We start from the raw sequence: 7437 nt of genomic DNA, 5'->3' as shown, positions 1-7437 counted from the left end.
TTGCACGTCAGAATCGCTACGGACCTCCATCAGGGTTTCCCCTGACTTCGTCCTGGCCAGGCATAGTTCACCATCTTTCGGGTCCCAACGTGTACGCTCTAGGTGCGCCTCACCTCGCAATGAGGACGAGACGCCCCGGGAGTGCGGAGGCCGCCGCCCCGTGAAGGGCGGGGAAGCCCCATCCTCCCTCGGCCCGCGCAAGGCGAGACCTTCACTTTCATTACGCCTTTAGGTTTCGTACAGCCCAATGACTCGCGCACATGTTAGACTCCTTGGTCCGTGTTTCAAGACGGGTCGTGAAATTGTCCAAAGCTGAAGCGCCGCTGACGGGAGCGATTATTCCGCCCGAGAGCATCCCGAGCCAACAGCGGCGCGGGTCCGGGGCCGGGCCAGGTAGGTCCGTCATCCGGGAAGAACCGCGCGCGCTTGCCGGGAGCCCGAGCGCCCAAAGGGGCGAATCGACTCCTCCAGATATACCGCCGAGCAGCCAGCCAGGACACCGGGGCTCTGCCCAACAGACGCGAACCGAGGCCCGCGGAAGGACAGGCTGCGCACCCGGGCCGTAGGCCGGCACCCAGCGGGTCGCGACGTCCTACTAGGGGAGAAGTGCGGCCCACCGCACACCGGAACGGCCCCACCCCGCGGCGAGTGGAAAGGCAACCGGACACGACCCCGCCGCGGATTGCTCCGCGCGGGCGGCCGGCCCCATCTGCCGAGGGCGGGGGCCAGTGGCCGGATGGGCGTGAATCTCACCCGTTCGACCTTTCGGACTTCTCACGTTTACCCCAGAACGGTTTCACGTACTTTTGAACTCTCTCTTCAAAGTTCTTTTCAACTTTCCCTCACGGTACTTGTTCGCTATCGGTCTCGTGGTCATATTTAGTCTCAGATGGAGTTTACCACCCACTTGGAGCTGCACTCTCAAGCAACCCGACTCGAAGGAGAGGTCCCGCCGACGCTCGCACCGGCCGCTACGGGCCTGGCACCCTCTACGGGCCGTGGCCTCATTCAAGTTGGACTTGGGCTCGGCGCGAGGCGTCGGGGTAGTGGACCCTCCCAAACACCACATGCCACGACAGGCGGCAGCCTGCGGGGTTCGGTGCTGGACTCTTCCCTGTTCGCTCGCCGCTACTGGGGGAATCCTTGTTAGTTTCTTTTCCTCCGCTTAGTAATATGCTTAAATTCAGCGGGTAGTCTCGCCTGCTCTGAGGTCGTTGTACGAGGTGTCGCACGCCACACCGCCAGCCGGCTGTGCACGCTACCGAGAAAGTACCGGTATGCGAACCGCCAGGCGACGGGCGCGCATCGCACGTTTAAGGAGACGCGGCCGGCCACACAGGCGACCACGACACTCCCACGTCTCCGAAGCGGGACAAACGCCGCGCGCTTCAGTATACGTAGCCGACCCTCAGCCAGACGTGGCCCGGGAACGGAATCCATGGACCGCAATGTGCGTTCGAAACGTCGATGTTCATGTGTCCTGCAGTTCACATGTCGACGCGCAATTTGCTGCGTTCTTCATCGACCCACGAGCCGAGTGATCCACCGTCCTGGGTGATCTTTTCCTTTTCAGTCTCCCACTGTCTCTTTCAAGACAGTAGCATTTGCGGGACTGAGGCGTCTGACGGCCCCTGTTCCACTATTTTTTTTGTGTCCAACGGCCTCACAGCCGATGGGCGTCGTACGGCTCCACACCGGAGCGGACAGGCACTCGGGCGAACGTCATTCAAAACCGGCGCCAGGCGCCAGGTACCGCAGGCCAGCCGCTCCAGAGCTTCAGCGCTCGTACCACACAACAACAACACTTCCGCTAGTTTTGAGAGGCACGCGTGGTTCCGCACGCGGCGCACGGCCACTGCCGTACAGGTAGCGTGTTGCGCGACACGACACGCACATCGAAAGACATGCAGTCTAGTCGGTAATGATCCTTCCGCAGGTTCACCTACGGAAACCTTGTTACGACTTTTACTTCCTCTAAATGATCAAGTTTGGTCATCTTTCCGGTAGCATCGGCAACGACAGAGTCGATGCCGCGTACCAGTCCGAAGACCTCACTAAATCATTCAATCGGTAGTAGCGACGGGCGGTGTGTACAAAGGGCAGGGACGTAATCAACGCGAGCTTATGACTCGCGCTTACTGGGAATTCCTCGTTCATGGGGAACAATTGCAAGCCCCAATCCCTAGCACGAAGGAGGTTCAGCGGGTTACCCCGACCTTTCGGCCTAGGAAGACACGCTGATTCCTTCAGTGTAGCGCGCGTGCGGCCCAGAACATCTAAGGGCATCACAGACCTGTTATTGCTCAATCTCGTGCGGCTAGAAGCCGCCTGTCCCTCTAAGAAGAAAAGTAATCGCTGACAGCACGAAGGATGTCACGCGACTAGTTAGCAGGCTAGAGTCTCGTTCGTTATCGGAATTAACCAGACAAATCGCTCCACCAACTAAGAACGGCCATGCACCACCACCCACCGAATCAAGAAAGAGCTATCAATCTGTCAATCCTTCCGGTGTCCGGGCCTGGTGAGGTTTCCCGTGTTGAGTCAAATTAAGCCGCAGGCTCCACTCCTGGTGGTGCCCTTCCGTCAATTCCTTTAAGTTTCAGCTTTGCAACCATACTTCCCCCGGAACCCAAAAGCTTTGGTTTCCCGGAGGCTGCCCGCCGAGTCATCGGAGGAACTGCGGCGGATCGCTGGCTGGCATCGTTTATGGTTAGAACTAGGGCGGTATCTGATCGCCTTCGAACCTCTAACTTTCGTTCTTGATTAATGAAAACATACTTGGCAAATGCTTTCGCTTCTGTTCGTCTTGCGACGATCCAAGAATTTCACCTCTAACGTCGCAATACGAATGCCCCCGCCTGTCCCTATTAATCATTACCTCGGGTTCCGAAAACCAACAAAATAGAACCGAGGTCCTATTCCATTATTCCATGCACACAGTATTCAGGCGGGCTTGCCTGCTTTAAGCACTCTAATTTGTTCAAAGTAAACGTGCCAACACGCGATCTAGTGTCACTCAACAAAGAGCACCCTGGTAGGATTTAAACGGGGTCCGCCTCGGGACGCGAAAGCACCCCTTCGGCTCGCCCCACCGGCAGGACGTCCCACGATACATGCCAGTTAAACACCGACGGGCGGTGAACCAACAGCGTGGGACACAAATCCAACTACGAGCTTTTTAACCGCAACAACTTTAATATACGCTATTGGAGCTGGAATTACCGCGGCTGCTGGCACCAGACTTGCCCTCCAATAGATACTCGTTAAAGGATTTAAAGTGTACTCATTCCGATTACGGGGCCTCGGATGAGTCCCGTATCGTTATTTTTCGTCACTACCTCCCCGTGCCGGGAGTGGGTAATTTGCGCGCCTGCTGCCTTCCTTGGATGTGGTAGCCGTTTCTCAGGCTCCCTCTCCGGAATCGAACCCTGATTCCCCGTTACCCGTTACAACCATGGTAGGCGCAGAACCTACCATCGACAGTTGATAAGGCAGACATTTGAAAGATGCGTCGCCGGTACGAGGACCGTGCGATCAGCCCAAAGTTATTCAGAGTCACCAAGGCAAACGGACCAGACAAGCCAATCCGATTGGTTTTGATCTAATAAAAGCGTCCCTTCCATCTCTGGTCGGGACTCTGTTTGCATGTATTAGCTCTAGAATTACCACAGTTATCCAAGTAACGTGGGTACGATCTAAGGAACCATAACTGATTTAATGAGCCATTCGCGGTTTCACCTTAATGCGGCTTGTACTGAGACATGCATGGCTTAATCTTTGAGACAAGCATATGACTACTGGCAGGATCAACCAGGGAGCTGCGTCAACTAGAGCTGAGCAGCCGGCCGCCCGGGAGTGTGTCCCGGGGGCCCGCGCGAACACGCAAGCGTCCGCTCAATTATTCTGCAAACAGGAGGAGGCCGAGCTCCCCTGCACGATACACCTCGAAACCCTCTCAGGTCCCGGCGGCGCGCAGCGCCGTCCTAGGTACTTGGTCGGTTTCGAGAGAGGCGCAATCGCCCGGAGTTAGGCGAGTAGACGGTTTTAGTGCGAACACCCTTGCTCCCAACTGAGCTTGCCGCTGCCGACAGAGGCCCGGGAGCGTGCTGTCGTGGCATTGCCGGCGGGAGACAACACGCGCCACCTATGGTGACCGGCAGCTCCAACGCCAGCGCCACACAAGGGCAAAGCCCCACTTGGGTGCAGAAGCGAACTCTCCCAGCACAGCGCACGCGCCAACACGTCCGCACAACTGCGATACAAACCACCTGCGAGAACCGCTGGGGCGACCGAGCAGCAGACGGCGTCGCGGCGCCGAGTGCCAGGCGGCGGCGCATCCTCAACGCACACAGTCCTCAATCAGACCAGCACACTGCAGATGTCCACCGCGCTTCGCACCGGGCTCGGCTGAACCAACTTTGGCCGCCAGGCGCCGCGTGCAGGGTGCGCCGCAGCGTAGCTGCGCCGCCTGCCGAGCCCGTCGGCTGGCGCTCCTGCCACTCGGCGCCCCCCACCAGCCGCCTGTTGCGCGTGCGCCCACGCAGCGCGCGGCCAACACGCCGGGCGGCCCCCCTTCACCGGCCGGGAACAGTCCCACCAAGCCACCGCCGCGTATCGCTTCATACCCACATGGGCCTAGTCATGTGTGTGGATGTGGCGGGTACCGCTGAAACAACCGGTTAATAGCTGTACCGATCGTCGCCATCACAGATTCACCTCCAGCGTGAACAACCGCTCAACAACGGATTTCCAGTTCATTTGCGTATCTTGGGCAGTAAACGTAGATGTCCACCTACATTTGCGAATTCAACAATTCTTGCATGCCAGGATGTCATGTGTCACGACACGCTACATCAGACCACATACACACTGCGACATGTGCAGAAGAGAACACGTGGAAGGTGGCCCGCGCACGTATGCGATGTCCCTTCCGCGATCCACTGTCAACCGGCATCTGCGGCATGTCCCAGATATGGAACGCGGTCCACCAGGGTAGCACTTTGTGTGAGGCAATACGACAAAGTCGGAATACACGCGTCACTACATCACACGGCTCACGCTGACCTGACCTGACTCACCGCACCACCACCCCCAGCGACCCAGGGTGACATACAATGCGTTCGTACGTTCCTCCCACACGCCTCTACGGCGTACCACAGTGCAACCTAGCTGTTATTGGGAGACGAGACAAGTAGCATCGAGCACAACATATGGAAATTGAGATTCGACACCGTTGGGCACAGCCAGCGTACGGTCACACGTATCACACTACTTCACTCTGTACGTAACTACCGATGATCGGTACAGCGTGTGGGTTACGCGTACGACATCAGCGGACAATGGACACAGACCATACCACGACGTACACTGAGGGCGTCGACATCTGAACGCAACTGAACAGCTGCGAGGCTCATTTAACACTCAAACGCCAGACCGACCAGCTTGAGAGGACGGAGACACAAAGAGAGGGGCAGAGGGGGGGGGGGCGATATAGTCCTATTGCAGTACAATTGACAGTGGATAGCGGGAATATGTGGAAAGTAAGCAACACTCGCAAGACATCTACATGAGGATAACAACGACACCAGAGATTCCGAGCAGTGAACTATGTTAGGCAAAGGGACAACGTGGGTTAGGTTAAGGGACAACGTGGGTTAGGTTAAGGGACAACGTGGGTTAGGTTAAGGGACAACGTGGGTTAGGTTAAGGGACAACGTGGGTTAGGTTAAGGGACAACGTGGGTTAGGTTAAGGGACAACGTGGGTTAGGTTAAGGGACAACGTGGGTTAGGTTAAGGGACAACGTGGGTTAGGTTAAGGGACAACGTGGGTTAGGTTAAGGGACAACGTGGGTTAGGTTAAGGGACAACGTGGGTTAGGTTAAGGGACAACGTGGGTTAGGTTAAGGGACAACGTGGGTTAGGTTAAGGGACAACGTGGGTTAGGTTAAGGGACAACGTGGGTTAGGTTAAGGGACAACGTGGGTTAGGTTAAGGGACAACGTGGGTTAGGTTAAGGGACAAATTGAGTTAGGTTAAGGGACAAATTGAGTTAGGTTAAGGGACAAATTGAGTTAGGTTAAGGGACAAATTGAGTTAGGTTAAGGGACAAATTGAGTTAGGTTAAGGGACAAATTGAGTTAGGTTAAGGGACAAATTGAGTTAGGTTAAGGGACAAATTGAGTTAGGTTAAGGGACAACGTGGGTTAGGTTAAGGGACAAATTGAGTTAGGTTAAGGGACAAATTGAGTTAGGTTAAGGGACAAATTGAGTTAGGTTAAGGGACAAATTGAGTTAGGTTAAGGGACAAATTGAGTTAGGTTAAGGGACAAATTGAGTTAGGTTAAGGGACAAATTGAGTTAGGTTAAGGGACAAATTGAGTTAGGTTAAGGGACAAATTGAGTTAGGTTAAGGGACAAATTGAGTTAGGTTAAGGGACAAATTGAGTTAGGTTAAGGGATAATCTGGTACAACCACAGTTAGGTTAAGCGATAATCTGGTACAGCCACAGTTAGGTTAAGCGATAATCTGGTACAGCCACAGTTAGGTTAAGCGATAATCTGGTACAGCCACAGTTAGGTTAAGCGATAATCTGGTACAGCCACAGTTAGGTTAAGCGATAATCTGGTACAGCCACAGTTAGGTTAAGCGATAATCTGGTACAGCCACAGTTAGGTTAAGCGATAATCTGGTACAGCCACAGTTAGGTTAAGCGATAATCTGGTAAAACCACAGTTAGGTTAAGCGATAATCTGGTAAAACCACAGTTAGGTTAAGCGATAAAGTTGGTTAAATTTGGTATTGTGTGGGAAGGGGGCAGAGAGGGGGGGGGGTGGATAGTGGTGGCAGTACGCGGATGCCTGAGTCACCGTCAGATACGTCACGTCGGTTCGATGCTTGTAGCAAGAGGCTGGCGGGTCTGTGTCTCTCACTTCTGCAATTTTTCATGTGGTATAACACGAGGGCGGGTGGTGATATTTGGTGCCCCTCTGTGTAGGATGTGTGTTGGTGGTGTTGGTTTATCTGAGCAATGGTAGTTGTCGGAGGAGTGTGGTATTGTGCTTTTATAGGTGGACCTACTGGTCTGGTTATCATAGTGTCGACGGTGCAATGTGGCAGAGAGGGTGCACTCGACATTGTCGCATTCCAGATGTTTACGTATTGTGTGTCTCCGTTGCAGGCCGAGAGTAGTGCATGTTCGAGTGTCTGGCTGACGTGCGATTCACGTTGTGTGCCCAGTCTTACAGCACGTATAGGGACATTCGCATAAATCATCTATATGTGGCCTTGCATCATTTACTAAGCAGTGCCGTGAGACGACCGAACTATTAGGAAAGTACTGATGTACCGCATAATGTTTACCTTCCACCACACGGCGAGTATCGACTGTGCCCAGCGTTGCCACCGCAGGCAGCGGTCACCGTCACCATTGTGCGGC

At 54.7% G+C, this 7437-nt stretch overlaps 3 non-coding genes across 3 annotated transcripts in view; all 3 read right to left on the bottom strand.

Moving 5' to 3' along the window:
- The window catches only part of LOC126318534 (large subunit ribosomal RNA), a 4222-nt gene extending 3008 nt beyond the window's left edge, over positions 1 to 1214 (bottom strand). Inside the window, exon 1 of the ribosomal RNA XR_007557354.1 lies at positions 1 to 1214. This exon is cut by the window's left edge and continues 3008 nt beyond it. This is a non-coding gene — a ribosomal RNA (large subunit ribosomal RNA).
- A 188-nt stretch (positions 1215 to 1402) lies between these two features.
- LOC126318498 (5.8S ribosomal RNA) lies at positions 1403 to 1557 on the bottom strand. The gene has a single exon (XR_007557321.1). It is a non-coding gene; the product is annotated as a 5.8S ribosomal RNA (ribosomal RNA).
- A 362-nt stretch (positions 1558 to 1919) lies between these two features.
- On the bottom strand, positions 1920 to 3817 carry LOC126318521 (small subunit ribosomal RNA). Its single transcript, XR_007557342.1, has one exon. It is a non-coding gene; the product is annotated as a small subunit ribosomal RNA (ribosomal RNA).
- Between the last annotated feature and the right edge of the window lie 3620 nt (positions 3818 to 7437).

The sequence above is a fragment of the Schistocerca gregaria genome, unplaced genomic scaffold (genome assembly GCF_023897955.1).
Source record: "Schistocerca gregaria isolate iqSchGreg1 unplaced genomic scaffold, iqSchGreg1.2 ptg000670l, whole genome shotgun sequence".
Classification (NCBI taxonomy): domain Eukaryota; kingdom Metazoa; phylum Arthropoda; class Insecta; order Orthoptera; family Acrididae; genus Schistocerca; species Schistocerca gregaria.
This window is presented reverse-complemented; position numbering and strand designations above follow the sequence as displayed.